The 22,849-nt window shown below is 45.2% G+C and overlaps 1 long non-coding RNA gene across 2 annotated transcripts in view; it reads left to right on the top strand.

Annotated features, from left to right (window-relative positions):
• The window catches only part of LOC120407677, a 67,684-nt gene that overhangs the window by 30,513 nt on the left and 14,322 nt on the right, over window positions 1-22,849 (top strand). The window contains exon 4 of one of the 2 annotated variants that reach the window (XR_005600183.1): window positions 18,221-18,470. The exons of the other annotated variant lie outside the window; for it this stretch is intronic. This is a non-coding gene — a long non-coding RNA (uncharacterized LOC120407677). Of the gene's footprint in view, window positions 1-18,220; window positions 18,471-22,849 lie in introns of those variants that run through there. 2 annotated transcript variants of the gene reach the window in all.

A 22,849-nucleotide genomic window follows, 5' to 3' on the forward strand; every position in this document is an offset into this window, starting at 1 on the left:
TTTGTTCAGGTGATAGGAGCAAACACACAGCTATAAGGTCAGCTGCCTCCTGAGCGCCCCCTCATGGCCAGGCATACTGCCTCAGTTTCCCATTGGTCCAGCCATAAAAAGAACAGTGTTTCTCAATGTTCAGTTAAAAGGCCGACCTCTGGATGCAATTTATTCATATACACATACCACAATCTGCCGAACCCGTATGATAAAACCGTTATCCTCAAAGTTACATCACAGCAGCTCTTCAACCCCATTGAAGGGTCACTATTCCTGGGTTGCCCAGCTAAGAGTCATCAGCCATTTTGTCCCAGTTCCTTTTGACTCCTGTTCCAGGTCCCCACTCGCCAGGCTGCCTACCTGAGCATTCCAAGACCCGCTTCTCTCCTCTGAGTCTTCTGTAGCCCCAAATCAGGTCTCCTGCAAGAGGGCTCCCCACAATATTTTCCTCCTCCCCATCCCAGGCCTCCTCACCTATACATCAGATCCCTACTCAGGGGAACCTGCTCCCTTCAGGACCAACCTTTTGTTCCTCGGCTCCTCTCACAGCCCTCCACTTTGGGTCTTCTGCCAGCGGGCTCCCGGCTGCATTACACTCCTCTGGCCTGCTTGCCTGTGAGTCCTACCCTCTGCTCCTGGGGATTTCCCTCCAGAAATCTGCCCCTTGTTTCTGGGCCCAGCTTACACGGACCAAGCTGGCTCTCCCCTCATTACTACTGGCCTCTTCACAAGACTTCCTGAGACTTGGCAGGCTTCCACAGCTTTAACCAGGCCTTCAAGAGTTTTCCTCAGCACTCTCCGCCAGCAGCTCACAGTTACGGCACTTCTGGGCATTTCCCCTTGGGGACTGCTCCCTTGCGTCTCGCCTCCATTCTCAGGAAGCTCTCTCCTGCCTTTTCCCCCAGGGCCCAGTGCCTTCTCTTAAGCTCAGTTGGGAGCCAGCTGACCACTCACTGGTGCACTGGCCCCTGCACCCTCTTAAAGGTGCCAGTCACCCAGTGGCAGCTCCATAGCTGTCTATGTAGGTTTTTATGTAGTTCATTGCTTTAGAATCTGAGTGTCTCTACAGCATTTGTGCATAGGTGCTGGAACTAGGGGTACTGGGTTGCTGCTGCATGCCCTGGCGTGAAGTGGTTTCCATTGTAAACAGGGTTTACAGTTGGGTTCAATGGCTTTCAGCACCCCCACTGTACAAATTGTTCCAGCACCCCTGCATTCCTGTGATAGCTTAGGAGACAGAACTATAGAAAGTGGTTATATTCCCCCTTCCCTCTGATTTCATATGACTTTGCAACCTCTGTCACACCCAAGAGGTTTGTTTAAAATATAATTTACCTTGCAAGGCCTCGTTTGTAGAGGGAATGTTGTCATTGCAGAGCCTGCCTGAAAGGTTCCAGATACTGCCATTGGTATTAGTGGTTTTGTGAGTCACACGCACATATACTTAAACCAACTCATCTAACATAGGTTACTTGTCACAAAGAGGCTGCCCCAGCATGCTGCCTCATGGCTGGAAGCAGTAGTGCTGCCTCAGTTTTTCCAGTGTCTTCTCTGGTTCACTGTGGCCAAAGGATTAACCTGGCTCTGCAGCCAGTCCACATAGGAGAGTCCAACCCCTTTCAGGACCTCAGAATCTTTCACTAAAACACCAACAGAAAATAGCAAAATAACCTAATCTCCAGTTCAGCCAGGCTCAGCTGCTAGACTCCTCCTTTGCAGGCTATCCCCAGCTCTAATAAACCAACACCAACTCCAGGGTTTCAGTCTTACCATACACAGGCTGGTTCCCTCTTCTCTTACCCAGGGTTTTCAGGCAAGCTGTAGTTCCTGTTGGCTTCTGCCTCCATCTAGGTTCCTACAGATTGGTCAGCGTCACCTCAGTCCCTGGAAAAATCATGGAGTAGGTTCTCAAGGAATCCATTTTGAAGCACTTGGAAGAGACAAAGGTGATCAAGAACAGTCAACATGGATTCACCAAGGGCAAGTCATGCCTGACCAACCTGATTGCCTTCTATGAGGAGATAACTGGCTCTGTGGACATGGGGAAAGTGGTGGTACGGTGACCAGCTGTCCCAATTTTATAGGGACAATCTCGATTTTTGGGGTCTTTTTCTTATATAGGCTCCTATTACACTCCACCCCCCGTCCCGATTTTTCACACTTGCTGTCTGGTCACCCTAAGCGGTGGACATAATATTCCTTGAATTTAGCAAAGCTTTTGATATGGTCTCCCACAGTATTCTTGCCAGCAAGTTAAAGAAGAATGAATTGGATGAATGGACTATAAGGTGGATAGAAAGCTGGCTAAATCGTCAGGCTCAACTGGCAGTGATCAATGGCTCCATGTCTAGTTGGCAGCCAGTATCAAGCGGAGTGCCCCAGGGGCTGGTCCTGGGGCCAGTTTTGTTCAACATCTTCATTAATGATCTGGATGATGGGATGGATTGCACCCTCAACAAGTTCGCGGATGACACTAAGCTGGTGTGGGTGGGGGGAGGTAGATACACTGGAGAGTAGATATAGGGTCCAGAGTGACCTGGAAAAATTGGAAGATTGGGCCAAAAGAACTCTGATAAGGTTCAGCACGGACAAGTGCAGAGTCCTGCACTTAGGATGGAAGAATCCCATGCACTGCTACAGGCTGGGAACCGACTGGCTAAGTGGCAGTTCTGCAGAAAAGGACCTGGGGATTACAGTGGACGAGAATCTGGATATGAGTCAACAATGTGCTCTTGTTGCCAAGAAAGCTAACGACATATTGGGCTGCATTAGTAGGAGTGTTGCCAGCAGATCGAGGGAAGTGATTATTCCCCTCTATTCGGCACTGGTGAGGCCATATCTGGAGTACTGTGTCCAGTTTTGGACCCCCCCACTACAGAAAGGATGTGGAAAAATTGGAGAGAATCCAGCAGAGGGCAACAAAAATGATTAGGGGGCTGGAGCACATGATTTATGAGGCGAGGCTGAGGGAACTGGGCTTATTTAGTCTGCAGAAGAGAAGAGTGCAGGGGGATTTGATAGCAGCCTTCAACTACCTGAAGGATCTAAACTGTTCTCAGTGATACCAGATGACAGAACAAGGAGTAATGGTCTCAAGTTGCACTGCGGGAGGTTTCGGTTGGGTATTAGGAAAAACTTTTTCACTAGGAGGGTGGTGAAGCACTGGAATGGGTTACCTAGGGAGGTGGTGGAATCTCCATCCTTAGAGGTTTTTAAGGCCCAGCTTGACAAAGCTCTGGCTGGGATGATTTAGTTAGTGTTGGTCCTGCTTTGAGCAGGGGGTGGGACTAGATGACCTCCTGAGGTCTCTTCCAACCCTAATCTTCTATGATTTTATGAATTTATCAGATTCTTCCCAGCCAGCCCTCAGCTGCTGGCCTTTCCTCCTTTTAAGTACAACCCTGCACAAGTATAGCAGGGCAAGGCTGATTGGCCACAAGCTTCCTTGCCTTTATAGGATGGGCCGCTCTGTTACACCACTGAATATCCATTGGATGGTAACAGCTGTCAGATATTACTGGCCTAAATCAGATTAGAACTGGTGAGCTAGAGAAAAAAGTCTCCATATTCCATTAAAAACCTGCTGTGCTTTCCATTCCTTACCAGTATCAGTCTCCCTAGTGAGCACTTATTCAGGTGGGTAGACCCACAGACTTCAGTGGGACCATGCATATAAGCACTCAGCAGAGTGGCAAGGGCTCTACATTTTTATATGTTGCTAATTATAGCATTGCCTTGCCCTACCACCAAAAACCCTTCTAAAACACTTTGGGCCATATCCTGAGTGGTGCTGGGCATCTGCAACTCCCATTGAACTCAGTGGATTTGTAGGTTCTCAGTTGCTCTCAGGATTTGGCCTTTTTTAGTTACCTTTAAAAAAAATAAAGGCAGGACTACCAATATCAGATCTGTAAAACAAGGCAGAATTGCAATGTTGTAGATTGGAGCAGTTAAATGGAGGGCCTGCATAAATAACACGTGCTATATTGTAAAGATTGCAAAAGCACAGTGGGAAGGCCAGCCATGTCACTATTTACCATGCAGATGTTTAATTGGAAATCTAAATAATATATTAAGCGCTCAGCTTCAGAATCAGTTTCCACCATTCACTGTATCTGTTTCTGGATCAGTGAAGGGTGAGATGAATTTCTAGAGATGAACTCCAAGACTGCTTTGCTAAACAAACATTGTTAACAGCCCTCTTTGCTTGTTTGTGAGTAAATACAGGGCTTTGGGAGCCCATCCTGGGCACTGCATCTGCATGTGTTCTCTATGTTCAACCAAAACCAAGGACAGAACACAGCATCCATCCAGCTGACCAAGGAAAGATTAAAATCATTTAAAGAGAGAGAGGGATAGACAGAACTGAAAGCCTCCCTGATTTAGTGGTCTGTGGATCAGACCCAGAGAGAGAGAGAGAGAGAAAGAAACATGGTGCCCGATTGCTTTCTTGTGCTTCTTACCATACATATAAATCTTAGATAACAAAATGAAGCTGAAAACACCACTCAATTTCATTAGGCTTTATGTTCATACCAGTAAGTTGCCACAAACATAGGTTTGCCTTAAAAATGAGGATCTTGTTCCCCCAGCCAAAGTCAGTAACATGATTCATAGTTTCCCTTAACTTTAGTTTAAGGAACTAAGAAAGGCTATTCAACTCAATAAAAAAGTTGTATGAGAAAAATAGATGGAGGTTTTGTATTTCTGTTGTATAAGCCACTTTAGAAAGACATCTATAAAAAACAGCTTCATTAGCATGAGGGTGTTAGATTTTGAAGGAGATGAGGGAAGACAAACCATTTTTCTGTGCTGGCTGTGATTGCTTATGATAATGCTGGTGGAAGAAAATGCCCCTTCATCCTTCTAGGCAGTTGTTTGGTTTCTATTAAGGGGGAACAAAATAAATGCTTTTATTATCTTTTGACCTTCATGCCAAACTACAGTGACATTTCCATGGAGTCCCCCAATACATCTATATTAGCAATGGGAGAATTCACCTAGAATAATGTTGTTATAATTGGCACCCAAGAAAATTAATAATATTATACTGTTAGGTGGAGGAGTAAGTGCTGAGAGGCGATTGTTCCTGGATAATGGAAAATGACTCCCAGTCAAACAGGATTGGTTCACAAAAGTAATAAACAGTGATGGGCAAACTAGAAAAGATTTGCAGGTCAGTCCAAGTTTGCAGGCTTCAGAATGGAAATCACATAAGAACAGGCTTTCTGCTTCCAGTCAGTTTGGAAATAGTCACAGGAACTAAGCTCTCTCTTGGCACTTCCAAGATGGAGAATAATGAGGGGGGGAAAGCTAACAAAACTCTCCCCCCACCCAGAACAGTTTCATTCAGGTTCAATTTTTGGCCAGGAGTTTGAGGTCAGTTCTAATTTTATCTGAACAGTTCACCCATCCCTGATAAGAACGAACACATACAATGCTACATCTTGGGCTCAATACTGTTTCCTTAACTCCTTACACTTAAAAATAATGCAGCTAGAGCTCTGCTCGTAGGAGAACAGCTGGCCAGAAAACAAGAGTTTCTGGCTATAGAGTCAGTCTCTCACTCTGGCTCAAAGAATTATTTATACAAAGTGGAACAGCTCCAATGGGAGAGAGAAAGACTCTATAGCCCAGCTGTTAGACAAAGCAAGGTCTTGAACGCAGGTCTCCAATATCCCAAGCTAGTGGGTGGGTGGTTCTCTCTCGGGCTTGTTTGCACAGAAATTTCATCCTGGATCTGAAAAGCCTTTAACGTAAGTTTCATTGAAACTGATATGTTTCTGCAAAAAGTTTCAGTTTTGACCAACTGGCATTAACTGACAGAAAAATGTTCAGTTGAAAAATTCCCATTCAGCCCTATTCAAGTGTTTGTTTCTAAGGCCCCCAATCCAAAGATTTTTCGCCTTCCTCTGCAGCATGGGGCACAGGTCACTTGCTGGAGGATTCTCTGCAGCTTGAGATCTTCAAACCACGATTTGAGGACTTCAGTAACTCAGACATAGGTTAGGGGTTTGTTACAGGAGTGGGTGGGTGAGATTCTGTGGCCTGCATTGTGCAGGAGGTCAGACTAGATGATCATAATGGTCCCTTCTGACCTTAAAGTCTATGAGTCTATGAGTACATACTTGAAGTCCCACTGAAGTTGCCTTCATTGTAGTTAATGACATTACTTATGTACTTAAATTAAGCATGTGCTTTGCCAAATTGGGGCCTCATGTGTCTGTGACTGCAGATGCTCAGGATCAGACCACAAGTAAAGAAAGCACTGAGTATATCCATAAAGCCAACGTTTTAACCATCTACACTATTCTGTATGCGTGGTCCCATTATCATTCACCTGACTACTTATCTTCTTGCAGAGTTTTTTCTTCCCTCTTACTTTTCTTCTAACCTCTCCATTGTGGATGGACTGGAGATGCCACCAATGGACAAAACCTTTTGGAAGCCAATATATTTGATGTGCATTCACATTACAAGCCTAAACATATTTGGTTTCTTAATGTTGCAATTTCCACCACTGAACACAGCTGACTAGATGAAAATAGTGCTACTTATTGATCTTTCTCCAATGGCTACCGAGACGGGTAGCTGAATTCCAAGTTCTAATCCTGGCTTTAACATGGACTCATTCTGAGGCCCAGAGCAAGTCACTTAACGAGGGTTGTCAGGTGTCCGGTTTTCGACTGGAATGCCTGGTTGAAAAGGGACCCTGGCAGCTCCAGTCAGCACTGCTGACCAGGCCGTTAAAAGTCTGGTCGGTGGCACAGTAGGGCTAAGGCAGGCTCCCTGCCTCCCATGGCTCTGCATGGCTTCTGGAAGTAGCAGCATGTCCCCATTCTGGCTCCTAGGCATATGGGCAGCCAGGGGGCTCCGCATGCTGTCCCCGACCCAAGCACTGGCTGCGCAGCTCTCATTGGCTAGGAACTGCAGCCAATGGGAGCTTCAGGGGCAGCATCTGTGGATGGGGCAACGTGCAGAGCCACCTGGCCATGCCTCCGCATAGGAGCCAGAAGAGGGATATGCTTCCAGAGCTGCCTGAGCCTGCACCCAACCCCCTGCCCCAGCCCCAATTCCCCTCCCGTCCTCTGAACCCCTCGGTCCCAACTTGGAACACCCTCCTGCACCCCAAACCCCTCATCCCCCAGCCCCACCCCAGAGCTCGCACCCTCAGCCAGAGCCCTCACCCACCTGTGCCCCAATACCTTGCCCCAGCCCTGATCCCCTGCCCACCCACCGAACCCCTCGGTCCCAGCTCAGAGCACCTTCCTGCACCCCAAACCCCTCATCCCCAGCCCCACCCCAGAGCCCCCTCCTGCACCCGGAAGCTCTCATTTCTGGCCCCACCCTGGAACCCGCACCCCCAGTCCAGAGCCCGTACCTCCTCCAACACCCCAACCTTCAGCCCGGAGCCTGCTACCACACTCCAAACCCCTCAGCTGCACCCCTCCAGCCCAGAGCTCCCTCCTGCACTCCAAACCCCTCATCCCTAGCCCCACCCCATACTCCCAGATGGAGCCCTTACCCTGTCACGCATCCCAACCCACTGCCTCAGCCCGGAGCCTCCTCCCATACCCTGAATGCCTCGTTTCTGGCCCCCCCCTGGGGCCCGCACCCCAGCTGGAGCCCTCACCCCCTCCTGACCCCAACTCTCTAAGCCAGCCTGGTGAAAATGAGTGAGTGCTGAAGGCTGGGAGAGTGAGCGACAGAGGGAGGGGGGGATGAAGTAAGTGGGGGGCAGGGCCTCAGAGAAGGGGCAGGGCAGGGCAAGGGTGTTCAATTTTGTGCAAGTGGAAAGTTGGCAACCCTACACTTAACCATTCAGCATCTGTTTCTCCATTGGTTAAAAATGAGGATACGACCAACCTACTTCTCACAGTTGTTGGGACAATCAGTTAATGACTATAATTAATTCTGAAAATGGCAAGCATTCTATTGCTGCAAAGTATTGTCACCCTTATTATTTTAGTATAATAGGAGAATGTCATTGCTGAAAAAAATCCATCTTTTTCCTCCTCTCCCCCACCTAAAAGTAATTTTTCTTCCCCATCCTCCCAAATATCATCTAATAGCTTCTCTCACTCCCTCCATTATCAGTTTAATCTATCAGCTCCTCTGCAACTCCACTTCCTCTCCCTCAATCACATCCAGCAGAAGTAACACCTCTAGCCCTCACCACCAGCCCTGAAAATTCTCTTTCCTATGCCCCAGCCAGCCTCACACCAATGTAATTGCTGGTAGCCTCTCATTCTAAAGTCCATCCTTGCCCCTGAACCAACATCATTAGACGTCCATTCCTCCATTCTTCTCACTGCCTCGCTTCCATCCTGACCAATTACCAACACCATTCACTTCTGTAGACCTTGGATGCCACCCCCCCCTTACTTGCTGCAGGCAGCCCTCCCCGCGCTCCCCTGCCCCAGCTCCCTCCGCCTAAATGCCAGCGGCAACTGGGGTGGCCGAAGATCCGGCCGCTGCGGTCGCTACTGAAGAAAATGGCGCCCCCCCAAATCCTAGTGCCCTACGTGACCGCCTAGGTCACCTAAATGATTGCACTGGCCCTGTTCACACTCACCTATTTACATTGGCTGGACATTTGACTGGTTTAACTGTACTGGAGGCTGGAGCTGTTGGCACTCATTGATTCTCTTGTACTGGGCTGATGTAGGAGGGCAGGCGCGATTTGTCTCCTCTGAAGTATGCCTGCCAAAAATGGGATATGGAACGGCCTGAGATTTTCATCTTGACATACCCATGAAATAACAGCCAAGCCCCACCGACCCTGTTTCTCTTCCACCTTTATTTAAAACAGGGAAGAGATTATTTTCCTCCTTCAAAACAAAAATAATTAGATGTTCTCCCACCTTTATTTGGGAAGGGAGAACAGCTAATCATTTAATTATTTTTGTTTTAAGGGAGGAAAATAATCACATCCCCATTTTAAATGGAGCTGCAAGGGTTCCAGCATTACCATCTTTGCAGCCTGTCCTGGCAAGAACCTTATCTCTGGTCTCTGGTAATATGTTTGATGTGACATTCATAGATGTAGCCACTGCAGCTAGAGAAAAATCCCGAGACCCTAAGCAATCTCCCAGGAGCCTGAGTTGCCAGGCCAAGCACCTGAGAGGGGACAGGCTGGCTCCAAAGGCTTCTTTGTACTTCTCCCATTGTTCGTTGAGGATAGAGTTCTGTTAGGATGGGGGAGAAGCATGGAATGAGAGGAAGCAGGCCAGCAGGTCTAGAGCCATTGTAGGTGGCTTGGTGCCCTGATTTAACACTGTGTAGCAGAAGTGATGTTGTTACACTCCTACTCTGGCATAGCCTACAATGGCTACCTCAAGCATTCCCAACCAGCCAGCCTGCCTTGTAATTACCCAGTGGCCCAATCTGGACCTGGACACCACAGTATTGTTCCTGATAATAAATGCTGATCTCTGACTTCCATGGGACCAGGACATAGGCCGTCGAGCCAATATATAATTATGTAGAATTCCTGATTCAATAGGTTAATTTAGCTACAAATAAGTAGAATGTGAAATGCTGACTCCCACTGTCACCTTTTCCTTTGTAGCATGGCTGGATGAATCCAGGTGTTAGGTTACCAAATGGCACATGTCCCTTATGCTCCATTTCAGAGCTGTTATTCCAGCGACCAGCACTTTGAAGTCATTAACTTCACAACTGGTCTCGTGGTACGTGTACATGGTACAGCTGTGAGCATTTCCATGTACTTGTTCTTCAGGGGCGCGTTTAGTACAAGCAACACTGCTTCCACAGCTGGGTGTGGAGCAAATAAAGCATCCTAACCATGCCCATGCACCTGGAACTGAGTCGTACACCATTGTGCAAGAGCTTTGTGCTATGTGTGTGTAAACCACGGAGGTTTACGAGTAAACAATTATCTGGCTGGCTGCTGCATTAGCATGAATGTGCCTGGCTACAGTTACAAATGCTTTAGAGGACAATGATGTTTTACTCTTGGTATTTAACTGCGATATATCCTGTAGGTATGTTTGCAATCAGACAGAGCCAACTCCATCCTGGTGTAAGATCAATGAACCCGCTGGCATTACAATAGTGAGTGACCCACATTCGGTAAAATATATATACACACATATACCATAAGGTAAATACAGTGGTGCCCTGCACTTTGAGTAGGCGTTTATACCTGTGCAATGCACTACCGTTCAGATTTGGTAGGATTTTACATCCACTTTCTACAGAAGTAAATGGATACCCAGTTTGCAGGGCAACGGAGAATCACTCTTAAGTGACTGGCACAAAGTCACAGAGAGCTTTAATGTGCAACAAATACAGGATCAGAAGCTTGGGGGAAAAACAGACACACTTAGTTTGATTACTGACAATTCCCCCTCCCCATCCACTACACTGTCCTGATTCTGGCTAATTACAGGTGGTGCAGGAAGTGCTGCTTATAGTTAAGATTTTTACTATAAATTTCCCATGCTGGGTGTCTGCCTCAGGCCCAGTGTGTTTGGAAAATTTCAGCTAAAATGGTTCAGCCATTTCTCAGAATGAGTTTAGGGAACAATACGTTGTTTTGACCATGTTATAAAAATTCTTACAGCTGTTTCGCTGAGGCGCTGTGGTATCTCCATGCTCTGGAGCATGGACTTGAAATTTGACAGAGAGGGTCACGATGGTCTCAAGGATGCCTTTTGTCATCTCAGGAAAATCTGTTCAAGTTACAAGGCTCTGAAAAGCTCAGGTGACATATGCTTAGTGGACACTTTTAAGGGTCTGGAAGCATGCTCCAGCCCCTCACAGCTCATACATGCAGACCTGACTGCACATGCATTATCCCCACAGCATGATTGAATATACACCAGCCCAGAGCTGATGGCACTGAGCAGACATTCCCTGCAGTTGCTCCTCTCATCTGCCAGGGGCTGCTGTGACACCAGACACTGCAAATGAGAGCAGGCAGACTGTCTCGTCTGTGCTTTCAGTGCTCCCGCAGCTGGCACCCAGGCAGCGAGGAGTAGAAGGAATATGCTGCGTGACTGGAAGTGTGAGGGAGTGGCAATAACAACATGTGATCATGCACTAAAGACAGTAGCACAATGTACATATACTAGGAGGCCTAATTAAGGTTGCACAGGCCAACTTAATTCTGGCATTTCCTAACTTGAGTGCTTCACTTTGCAACTTTAACTTTCTTTGCTAATGCATTTTTGGATGCAACCATTATACAAAGTGAGCACTACATGTGTGGCTAATGCTGTATTTAGTCAATCAACACCACCACACTTATTACTCAAGCACCTCAAACAAAACAAATGAAAATAAAGCTTCTGTATTTTTTTATGAAAGTATTTTATTTTTGCGTCTCAACAGATGAAATTCATAACCTTGTTTTCTGATAAGACAATTTAAACATACAAAGCAATTACAACAATGTGCTTTTCAGCTTTTTTAATTTTATTTAATTAACTGACAGTTTGGAAGGACACAGACAATAGGGCTTTAGCAGAACAATGTTACAATTAAAAATTGATTCCTATGAAAAACAATTACAACAGTTGTTGAAAAGATGGAGTAGAGGTTTGCTCTTTTGATTAGCACACACGGAATTAAAAAACATTAGTAATGAAATGAGGTGGTCTGTAGCTTTCCTGCCTGTGGAAGGAGAGAGGGAACTCATCATATTAAAACAGGGTCACCGGAGAGTGTCAATGTTATCAGATTAAAAAAAATCTCCCAGACAAGCACATCTGTCAAGTTCAGTTATGACTTTTCATTCATAATACAATAAAGACTACCTGTGACAGGGACTGCTCCCCCGCCCCATATCCTCTTTTTGTGTGTGTGTGTGTGCAGTAGTCTCATTCTCCTGGGTAAATAAAATGCTAAGGCTTTTTGAAGATATTGTTAAAAATAGAGATGGACCAATAGCCAAATTAATTCTGGGCAGGTACCTTTTTTTTTGTCCAGACCTGAGAAGTGCAGTATATCCTCAACACCCATTCACCTCAGTTCTCACTGACTTGAGCTGAAGGTGTTCTTGAGTGACAGAAGTGGACACACACACACACACGTTTTGTTCCCTTCTAGACAGCTGAAGAGGAAATTAAGGACCAGATTCGGATACTCCTACTCATGTCAAGTAACATATTACTGCATGAATATTCCCATTGACTGTAATGAGACCTCCTGAGGAGCAAGGTGCTCCTCAATATAAATAAGGATATTGAAATTTGGCCCTTGGTTTGTGTCATTCTAGCTGATTACTCCATTGCAGAATAGGATCCAAAAGACAGAAGCTGGGGAAAAGGCAATTGCAAATGTTTGGCTCATGGCTAATTAAAACAATCTTCATGAAAAGATCAAGGGCAGCTTGGCCACAGTTCACTGTGGTGGCAAATATAGCAAAGTAAGTTGTCAGGTTAAATTTTATAGGATAAACATTGAGATCAGGGACCATGGCTCATTTGGAAACAGGGGACCTGTAGCTATTATAGCTTCAGGCGTGTTTGTGGGTCTGTTTACTTAAAAAAAAAATTGACTAGATGATCAAAAACCTGCACCTCATTTTTCAGCATTCTTGTAGGAGAAGGAGATCAGCCACAAGGAAAGCTTTCTAAGTATATGTTCTAAGTAATGTTCTAAATAATATTTCTAAGTAATATTCAGCTCTGAGCTCTCGCTCTCTCTCTCCACCCCCCCCTTTTGTGTGTGCCCATGACCATGTGTGGCTTGCATTCATTTTGGCATCTGTTCTTTATAGTCAAATGTACACATAGAATTGGTGGCAAAATCTTTAGAGGGTTTAATCAAGCCCTGATTTTATATATATATATATATATATATATATATATATATATATATATATATATATATTAATGCCTAGGTTTTTATATATGTCTGTATAAGTGATTAAATATTTGAATTGGGGAAAAGGGAAAGGCTGGTTAATGTGCTCCTTTGACACAAAATGTCAGGTCATACACTGCAATTTCTCTGCAAACATCATTATTCTAATTCATGTGGCAAATTGCTGGCACTATTATGATGGGTCTCACACTCTCTCTTCTTGGGGGGGGGGGGTTCAGGGCACCATTTCTTGCCCCTGAATCAGAATATTAATTGCCCCACTAGTGTCTTTGAGGAAGGGAGTGGAGAGGGAGGGACCTGGGCCCACCCTCTACTCCAGGTCCCAGCCCAGGGGCCCTGAGGATAGTGGTGAACCACTTGAACTGACAGTTCCTTCCCCTGGGCTACTTCCCTCTCCTGCCCTTCAGCTTGGGGGGGGGCTTCCTGCCCTCCCTCTGCACAAGCCAGGTGCCCCTTACCTAGGGTCTTGGACTTCTTAGCCCACCGCAGCACTCCTCCAAACTGTTCTCTGCTCCAGCCAAACCTTCCTGCTCCAACAACCCACACTGTCTGACCTGAAGCAGGGGGGGTTTATATCATGTGACTCACTGCTGTTACTCTAATTGGCTTCAGGTGCTCTAATTAATCTATAGCAAACCTTCCACCCCTTGCAGGGAATAAGGCTTCCTGCTAACAGTCTCCTGCTGCCCTTTGGCCATGCTGTATCACATTCTAAATATGGAGGAACCACCGAGTATAGAGTAGACCACTGCTACCACCCCAAGCATCATTTCTGAGAAAATGTTGTAGAGCTAGTTTTGGATTTCTGAGCATTTATCAAAGTATCTGGCTAAATATCTTTTCTTTAATGGTATCATGTGTAGAGAATTGTCACTCCTTAGTGTGGGACTAGCTGAACACTCTCAGCTCCCTAGGCTTTTAACCCTTGAGCTCAGCGGAAGCCTATTCTCTATCAAAGGTAAATATTGTTATCCCAATTTACATAGGGAAACTGAGGCAAAGACACAGATTCAGTGTTAGTGCTTTGATTAAAACTTGGAAATATCTGGTTCCCAGACCTGGGCATATACTGTTAGGCCTCTGCTCTCTCTGACAGCTAGACCATCCCAGAGAAACACGGTGCTGATCAGATTTCCTTTAGCAAAATGCGACAGCCTGCCAAATCCGCTATAGCAAAGACAGTCAGACTCCGTGAGCCTCATTAAAATTAAAGCTCTTACATAAATCAAAGGGGTGTATTGGCTCTGTAAACACTTTGCAGTGCAAGCCTGTTCTCCGCTCAAGAAATGAATTCCCAACAGGACATTAGAATTGATGCACTGTGCAGACTTCAATCTAGTGCGGTAGCTTTGTAAGAGGAAATGTTGTTTGGTTTTAGTAAATAGCAACACTTTGTATAATGGATGTAACCTATTAGTCTTTGTACATACAGCTAATAGCTCGTAGCAAAAGGAATAGATTAAATTTACTAGCATTGTCTTCCTATAATAAATAAGTGTGCTCTGTCACTTGTGCTTTTGAAAAAATATAAACTGCAAAGTTATTGGAAAACAGCTCACAAAAATATAACTTTCCCTTTACAAAGTGATGAGGTAAATAAGACCATCCAGCTGGTGATTACAACCCTAATTAGCTAAAGGACTCCCATAGGTGTTAATTGCTGATCCAGCTCTTGCAACCCTGAACAGGACCGCAGGTACTGAGGCAAGGTGTTAAATACCAGTGTCACATCATCTTTTATCAGAGCTTCAATTTCATTTCCTCTCTATCATCAGACTGTGTGTTTCACTAACTCATCGCTGTACCATGTTTTCTCCTTAATTACTAAGGGTGAAACTGGGCCCTCCCAGCACAGACACTAAAGACTCCAGCTTTGTGTGGGGAGCTCCATGGAGCTTAAGGAAGAAGGAATTGACACCCTAGTCTGGAGGCATGACGGAGGGGAGCTTGTTGCCCTCTGTGGCCAACGCATCTGATTTCTGGATCCAGGAGTCTGACCCTTGGTCAACACCCAGTGGATCCTGGAATAAGTGAGAACACATTCCTTCAATCCAGAGAATGCAAGGGATACACAGGCCCAAATATGACCCCCAATATGGAAGGCTAAATGCAGGGGTTACATGGTTCAAAAGATAGTGTTAGCTCTCCACACTCAGGAGTATATAATCTTATGGGACCAGGGGTTATTAACAAATGTGCCGCATCCTACTCTCCCTATCCTCTTCAGAGACTGTGTTCACTTGAGATCTGACAAACCTTTTGGATGCATGTTATATTTTAAAAAGGAAAGGCCTCTCCCCCCCCATTCCTGTTCTTTCAGCTCACATGACATGTTGAGAGTAGTATCTACAACAGAAAATAGTGTTGATGAATGCAGGGGGGGAATACATCCAAGTATTTCACCTCCCTTTTTTTTTTTTTTTTTTTATTTATTTAAAGGCAATTTCAATGATTTGATAGTCATGGAGACTGAAGTCTTCTATTCATCCCTAGAAAGAGATTTTCAAAATCCCTAGGGCCTCCAGGCACAGAGAGACCACTGATTTTTAACAAAAATTGTGCTCCTAGATATATTTGGTGCTTTTGAAAAATCTTTTGCAAAACTCCTACAGCCCAGACGGAGACAGCAGAAAACTACTTATTATGACTTTCCAATGTGTCTCCTACCTCTCCTGAAGAGGTCAGCTTTATGGGGAAGAGAGGAGTTCATTCTCCATGCCCATTCAGTCCCTGTGCTGAAATTTTCAAGATTGCCAGTGACTTATTGTTCAGGGTGGTGGTGATGGAGTTCTCTGACCTGTCCGCTGTAAGATCTGGAAAAATCAGACAAAACCAGATGATAACTTGTGATATTGGAACAGGTTATATTTCTGGAGACAATATCAGGTAGCCCAGAGAAGCAACCATAACTGCATAAAAGAATCATAAAAATTAGAGGCGAAGAGCTCTTTCAAGACATCCTGTGGATCTTCCCGAATTGCAGCGTTCTCAACTCACTGTGAGGTGGTGGGATGATTCTTCTGCCATGTCATGCTGAAGCTGAATGCAGCTTTGCAGACTGGCAATGGTATTCTCAGGTTGAAAGGAAAAGAAAGGAAATGAAAATGAGCCAAATTCACCTCAGGTCTAATACCAGCTTTGGCCAATGTAGACAGTGATGGAGGTCCCTGGCATCGACACTGCCAAACAGGGGTGGCTCTAGACATTTTGCCGCCCCAAGCACGGTGTCATGCCGCGGGGGGCGCTCTGCCAGTCGCTGGTCCTGCGGCTCCGGTGGACCTCTCGCAGGCGTGCCTGCGGAGGGTCTGCTGGTCCTGCGGCTTCGGTGGAGCTGTGGGACCAGCGGACCCTCCGCAGGCAAGCCTGCGGGAGGTCCACCGAAGCTGCGGGACCAGCAGACCCTCCACAGGCAAGCCGCCAAAGGCTACCTGCCTGCTGCCCTCCTGGCAACCGACAGAGCGCCCCCCGCGGCATGCCGCCCCAAGCATGCACTTGGCGTGCTGGGGCCTGGAGCCACCCCTTCTGCCAAAGGAGGAGACTGCAGTGGCCGAAAGCAATCAAAACCTCCCTTCTGCTGGGGAGAAGAAAATAGCATTGGGGGCCTCAAAGATGGGTGGAGATGTTGTCAGGATGACTGATTCAGCACCTCCATATCACTGCTCCCATCAATGAGATTCCAGTGGGTGTTCAACCTGCTGTGATGATAACATCACACCTATCCTTCCTCACGCTGAATCCCTCTGGGTGCAAAGAGCCCTGCTTGAGTCAGTAATGTTTTTACGGCAACAAAGCAGTTAAATCTTAGTTCAGTGATCCTGCAAATAAAAGCTCCAAAGTGAGCCAAGGGCTGTTCTGCATCTGACAGCACAGCCTGATGAAACTCTCAGCATGTAGTTCTCCTGTCCTCTAGCTCCTTCTCCCTGTGCCAAGGGCAGATGAGACTTCTGACAACAAGGATAGGCCAGGACACTACCTCTGGCTCTTTCCAACTGCACTGATCAAGAGAAAGACCTAACAAGAAATCCAGGCGCTATTGAAATCCATGGCAAAACTTCCACTGGTTTTACCCCTGCTGAGTAGATATATGCTGAGTACAGCTCTTTCTGCTCTAATTTGTTTCTCTCCAGCAGACAATTTGATCCCACACAAGGGACTGTATTTTGGAAAACCTCTGTGAAGATAAGATTTAGTCTCTGGGCTGGACTCCCTCCTCCCTCCCTAAAACTCCGGAGATGGGGCTAAGATGGAAGAAAACTCCACAAGATTCACATCCCAGAGGGCCTGGGGGGTGTCACAGCTTGCCCTACCTCAGAAGGAATAGTATTTGGGATCGCTTTCAAACCCTGTAGAGCCTCCCTACCTCCTGGCCATGTGTTTCCGATAGAGTCATGCTACTAGGGCTTCTCCTGGGACCAGTTTTTAAGGAGATTCCTCAGCACAGAAGGTTCCACAGAAAAGGCAATATACAATCTGTGGCTGTCTTACCTTCCCGCTGTAGTCTCTATGGGGCAGGTGTGCAAGGGTCCTGCCTGTTTCTTCCCATCATGGGCATTATTTTGGCTGCTTGCCTTGATTCTATAGAGGGTAATGTGTGAGGTAGGGATGGAGGGTTGAACTTTGTACATGGAAATCCCCCCTCTCCACACCTATCCTGGGGACATGACTTGTCCATCACGTTTTCCCCATGCCTGGGAGTTTTAAGATGTGGCTAGCTGGGAGACAGAACTCAAAAGCAATGAAGTCCTGTGCTAATGGCTGAACTATGCCATCAGCAACATAAGAATTTGGATATTTATCTTGCAGGCAGATAAATATCCTTTACTTTGTTGTCTAACATTATGTGACCCCCGACCATTTAGCTTACTTTAGTGAATCGTGGCAGAATGGTTTTAAAAAAATATAGAAAAATAGAAACCAATGAGATGGAAAAAGCCAGTTAGGTCATACAATCCATCTCCCTGCTCTTTCATGTTCTCGAGTGCTTTATGTGGTGAAGTTCTAAATGATACAGAAAAGGAGTTTCCCCTACTCCCCCGGGATGACTATCCCACAGTCAGTGAACTCGTAATTAGGACATTTTCCTGATATTGGGGTTGTATTGTGCACATTAAAGGTTAAAGGGTCTATTACACTTACCAGCTTGGGAGGTTTAGTCCTTTACCTCAAGGAAGACAGCCTCACACTTTTAGTTCAAAAGCTCATAGGGTCAAGCCCCCCGATAACCTAGGGATAGTATCATAGAATGGGAAGGGACCATCTGGATCATAGAGTCCAGTGCCCTGCTATCACAGACAGCCTCGTCAAATAATCCCATTCATAAACTTATCAAGAGCCACTTTAAAATTAATTATGTTGTTCGTCACCTTTTTCTTAGCCTTCATTTTGAGTTTTGACTAAGGACTTCAGGACTCAACGTGAGACTACAATTTTTCTTTGCTTGGTTCCATTTCATTACCCCCTGGAAGAAAGCGAACAGTTATGATGGAAGTGTAAACTTTCTTCATTTTTTTCAGTAAGTTTTACAAGTCCATGGAATGATTTATTTAGGATTGGTTATTTTGGCTATGTATGATACACACCACGACATAAGCCCTAAGAACAAAACAAAACGAAACAAAAATGACATTCAGGACAGTTCTCATGAGAAACAAAGTTCTTTGTCATTACCATTAGCAATATTTTGAAACAAGCTTTCAGACACACCCAAGTTGCCATCTGCTTCATAGATCACAACAACAGGGCAGTTTCACTTCCCATCCGTAATTATTACCATATATATTTAAAATAAAATACAACACAACTGTTTTTCGGCTTTACCTCATCACCTTTTAAAAATCACATTTAAAAAGTTAAATCACATTTAAAAAAACCACAAGTTTAAAAAAAAATCAAATGTGACTTATTTTTGTGCACACAAACATGTACATATGAACTACAGATGCTTGCAGATGGATTTCCCCAAACAATGAGAGACTTGTTATCATATATACTTGCATATAAGACAGTTTTAGATTGTAAGTTCTTTTGGAGCAGGGACAGTCATTTAATATGAGCACAGTGGGTGCCCAATCTTGCTGACCTCTATTAACTATCATAATATAAATTTATTCATTATTAAATAATCATTTGCATTCCAAAATAATGCTTCATTATCCCACGTATAAACTGACCCCTCCCCAACAGTTAACTTGAAATTTTAGCTTAAAATTCTGGGTTTATACGTGAGTATATATGGCAGCTGATTTGCTATTACCGCACATAGCAACGCACAGCTTGTTAGTCTGGGTCTGTTGTGTTTACTTATTTATTGCAAATCTGAATATTCATCTCCTGCTTAGCCAGCAATGGTAACTGTGAAAGCAATCTGAACAGAAGGTATGCCAACCAAGTGAAAAATAAATAAAACATACATTCTGCATGTCTTTCATGCTAGCCCTCTTAGTAGAGAAAACAAAGGGCCAGATTCCAATATCAGCTTTACCAGTGTAAATCAGGAATGCCACCATTATAATGATTGGAGTTACTCCTGATTTACACCAGCCTAACTGAAGAAGTCTGGCTTCAGTTCTTTTGCTCTAACACCTTTGCTCATTGTATACAGATCTTTTGGCACCAGTTAGAATAAAATCTCAATTAGCAAGTTACAAGATGAAAATCTGCTCATCTGCTGTCTTTTATTTTGCAGATTAGGGATAAAGTTTTCCTTAAAAATAAAATAAAACAGAACATTTTTCTTGACTATTCCAGTACTTTTCTCATTCTGTTCATGCTATAAATAAAGATTTCTATTTCAGGCTGGCATTTTATCAAAGCACCTGCTTCTAGTAAAAGGGGAAAAAATCAGAATAATTCAACCTACAGATTGCTGTTGGCATGTGATTATCTCAGTCGCAAGGAGAACTGTGCAAAACTTGTCTGGTTTCATTGGCAGGGAAAGTTAATTCAAACCTAGTTCTTGGGTTAGGTTCACACATTGTAAGATTCTACTTTGAGCTCTAGGTCCCAATTATTCAATGAAACTCCTCCAAATCTGTACTTGGGGTCAAAGTCATGTATGAAGAGCTAGAAGAAAGACAAAGGGAGAGGAAATCACCTAAGCAACTGACTGAGATTTTTATAACTGCCTAAGGGATTTGGGTGCACACATCTTATTAATGGGAGCTAGGCATCCAAACTGCTTATATGGCTTTGAAAAATCTCACTCATTCTCAGTGACTCTCCAGCAACCAACCCAATGATTGGTTGATCTATCACATAGTTTGTTATTCCCCATGGCAGTTATTTAACTTTTAACCCAGCACCAGCAACAATTAATCTTCTCTTAGCTAGTGGATGAAATAAATGGCTTTTCAGTTATTTCTTTCTTAAGTCTATCTCACCACAAGCTCTTTCAGAGCAGGGGAGGATTACCCTTGAATCCTGGAACGTGTATATATCAGTTTATAAAGTGCTTAGCACAGTTGGTGGTTATCCTTACTGGGGCTCTGGGTGCTCCTGTTTTATCAATAATGTGCAATACTAAGGATGAGTGTTTAGAGTGTCTCCCATAACTGGATTTCTATGTAATTTCATAATGTTGAGGGTGTGATTTCATATCTTTCTGCATGGTGATGGTATCACTTGCAGATCCATGTTATGATGCAATATATGGGAAAGAAAATGTATATTTTTGGGTCATGTAATAGAGGAAATCTTTACAGACAGCCTTAAAACGCCCCACACCTAACACACCATGTTGCACCACTAACCCTCTAAGAGCTCCTAATCTCCTGCCTTATTTCAATAATGGTTTCTGAAAATGCTGCCAGCTATTGACACCTGCAAGCAGAATATAGAACAAGAATAGTCTGTTCAGGAAGGCTGAGCTGCCTGGATGGGAGGAAATTCAGTGAGTCCAGCTGAGTTGATGGGTGGGAGAATGTTGGCAGTGGATGTTACCTGGCTGAAGAGTAAGGCGAGAATAAAAAAATATTGTAGGTTGTAACAGAGCTCTCAGGAGACCGGGTGGTCCAGTGGGTAGCACACCCATGTTGCCTCTCAGCGGGAAGGCCTTTCAGTCAAGTTCCTCACCAAAGGATGGGTTTAGCTTCACCTTCGGTTTGCATCACCTTTGTATCAGAGGGAGAGCGCAACTGGAATGTGCTTATGCTCCCCTGCAGCAGGGGCAGTTGGTAGGGGAGCCTGGCCCCCGCCACTCCACTGGGCTGTGACCCAGGGCCCTGTGAGAGTCAGCAGTGTCTGGCACCCTGGAGTGCCCTCAGAGTTACCTTCCCTGGGGCACTTCCTACCATCTCTCTCTCCTCACCGCTCCAAGTCCAATATTGATAACAAAAGAACAGTCAACTAAACCTTCAGCCCCAACCAAGCTCAGCAAGCAGCTCTCTTCCACACAGGGATGCTTCTTAGGCACCCTTGTCCAGAAGCCCTCAGGGTCAGTCTGTCTTCTTCCCCTTCGGAGAAGAGTTGCTCCTTTTTAAGCTTTCACTCCAGCTGGAGCATGCGCTGCAGGTCTGGAGAGCTGGGGCCACCTGGGGCCAGTACCGTCCCCTTGGGGCCCAGTGTGGGGTTTGTACACCGTATCACACAGGGTAGCTGAAAGTCTCGAAATGTCAGCGTGCTTGGGTGCTGGTTGCCCTTCATCCTGAGCCTAGTGTCATGATGTTCTAATATCACCTCGTGACTATTTCCTTTTGATATTGCTCCAAATTCCTTTTTAATGCAGTTGTGGGGAGTCACAGTATTCATGCATGCTGTAGATTACAAGGCAGGTGCCCAATGTGATCTTCGCTTGTCAAAGCAGGGGGATTTGTTTGTTTGGGAGATGCAGTCTGGGTCTTACAGATTTTAGAAGTGGGGTGAGTGATGAGCCTCCTTTCTTCAGTCCCTCTGATGCATCCTCCCCCTTGGACTTCTGCTGCTCTCAACTCTTCCAACTTCTTCCTTTCAAAAGAACTATGTTCTGCATTGCTGCTGCTCACAGTTCTGGTGCTCTAATCACCATGGGATCCCACTTGCATTTGTACTGGCTGTAAGTCCTTACATCCAGCTCTTTAGAGGTAGACAAAAGACAAGTAAAAGCCAGGGCTAAGTGTGCTCACTTTCTTTCACTGGCAGGCCCCGATCATGCACTGGGATACGCTAGGGTAGACCCTTAAACAGCAGCAGCAGTCCCATTAAACTCAGTTTAATTCCTCTGAAACTAAACTGGCCTGCAGTAAAGGAAGCTGCAGCCACTCCTTGCTTTCAAAGGCAGGTGAGCAACAGGTCCAAACAGACATAGATTAGAAGTGCATAAGGGGCAGAATAAATAGTCCTGGGGTCTCTGCTCCCGTATGTTTTCAAACAGAACAGTGAAGTGCTCACCTGGGGTCAGAACTGCATTCTTTGCTCACCCAGCGAAGGCAATGGCGGATGCCCAAGAAGTATAGGATCAGGTTCATGGGAAGCCAAAAAACAAAAGGGGGGGTAAAATGATTGGTGCCCCATTTGCCATCTTTACCCATGTTAAGTGGTACCTTCCTTTTTGCAAAGTCCCAGTGAAATAAATGGGGCTGTCTGAAGGAGTAGTGTGCTACCTAATGCGAGGGTAACAGAATCAGGCTGTGAGCAAACAGCAGTGCTGGGACAACAAAGCCCAGAATATACTACAATCCCCTACCTCTTGCTGCGTGTAGTCCTATGAACTAAGTCTCTGCCAGGCCTGCATAGTTATGGATTTTACTACCCACATCATTTTTCATTTAAGTTGCCAATTCCAGTACTGATCAGATACCCTAGCAGCACAGTAACTATTTCATTACTTCTGAGATACTTTTTCCAGGTAGGGTTGGGGGGGGGGTAGGGAGGGTTTCAGCAACGGGGTACTAGTTCAGCTTGAAAACACAATTCATTCTAGATTAATTTCTATGAATAGAGCTCCTCCTGGTTTTCCCATCGCTTTCTCTTTCCTTTTTTGTGTAATGTAAAGTAAACAAACAAACCAAACCAAACCAAAACCATCCAC

This window comes from Mauremys reevesii, linkage group 6 (genome assembly GCF_016161935.1).
Source record: "Mauremys reevesii isolate NIE-2019 linkage group 6, ASM1616193v1, whole genome shotgun sequence".
In the NCBI taxonomy this organism is placed as follows: domain Eukaryota; kingdom Metazoa; phylum Chordata; order Testudines; family Geoemydidae; genus Mauremys; species Mauremys reevesii.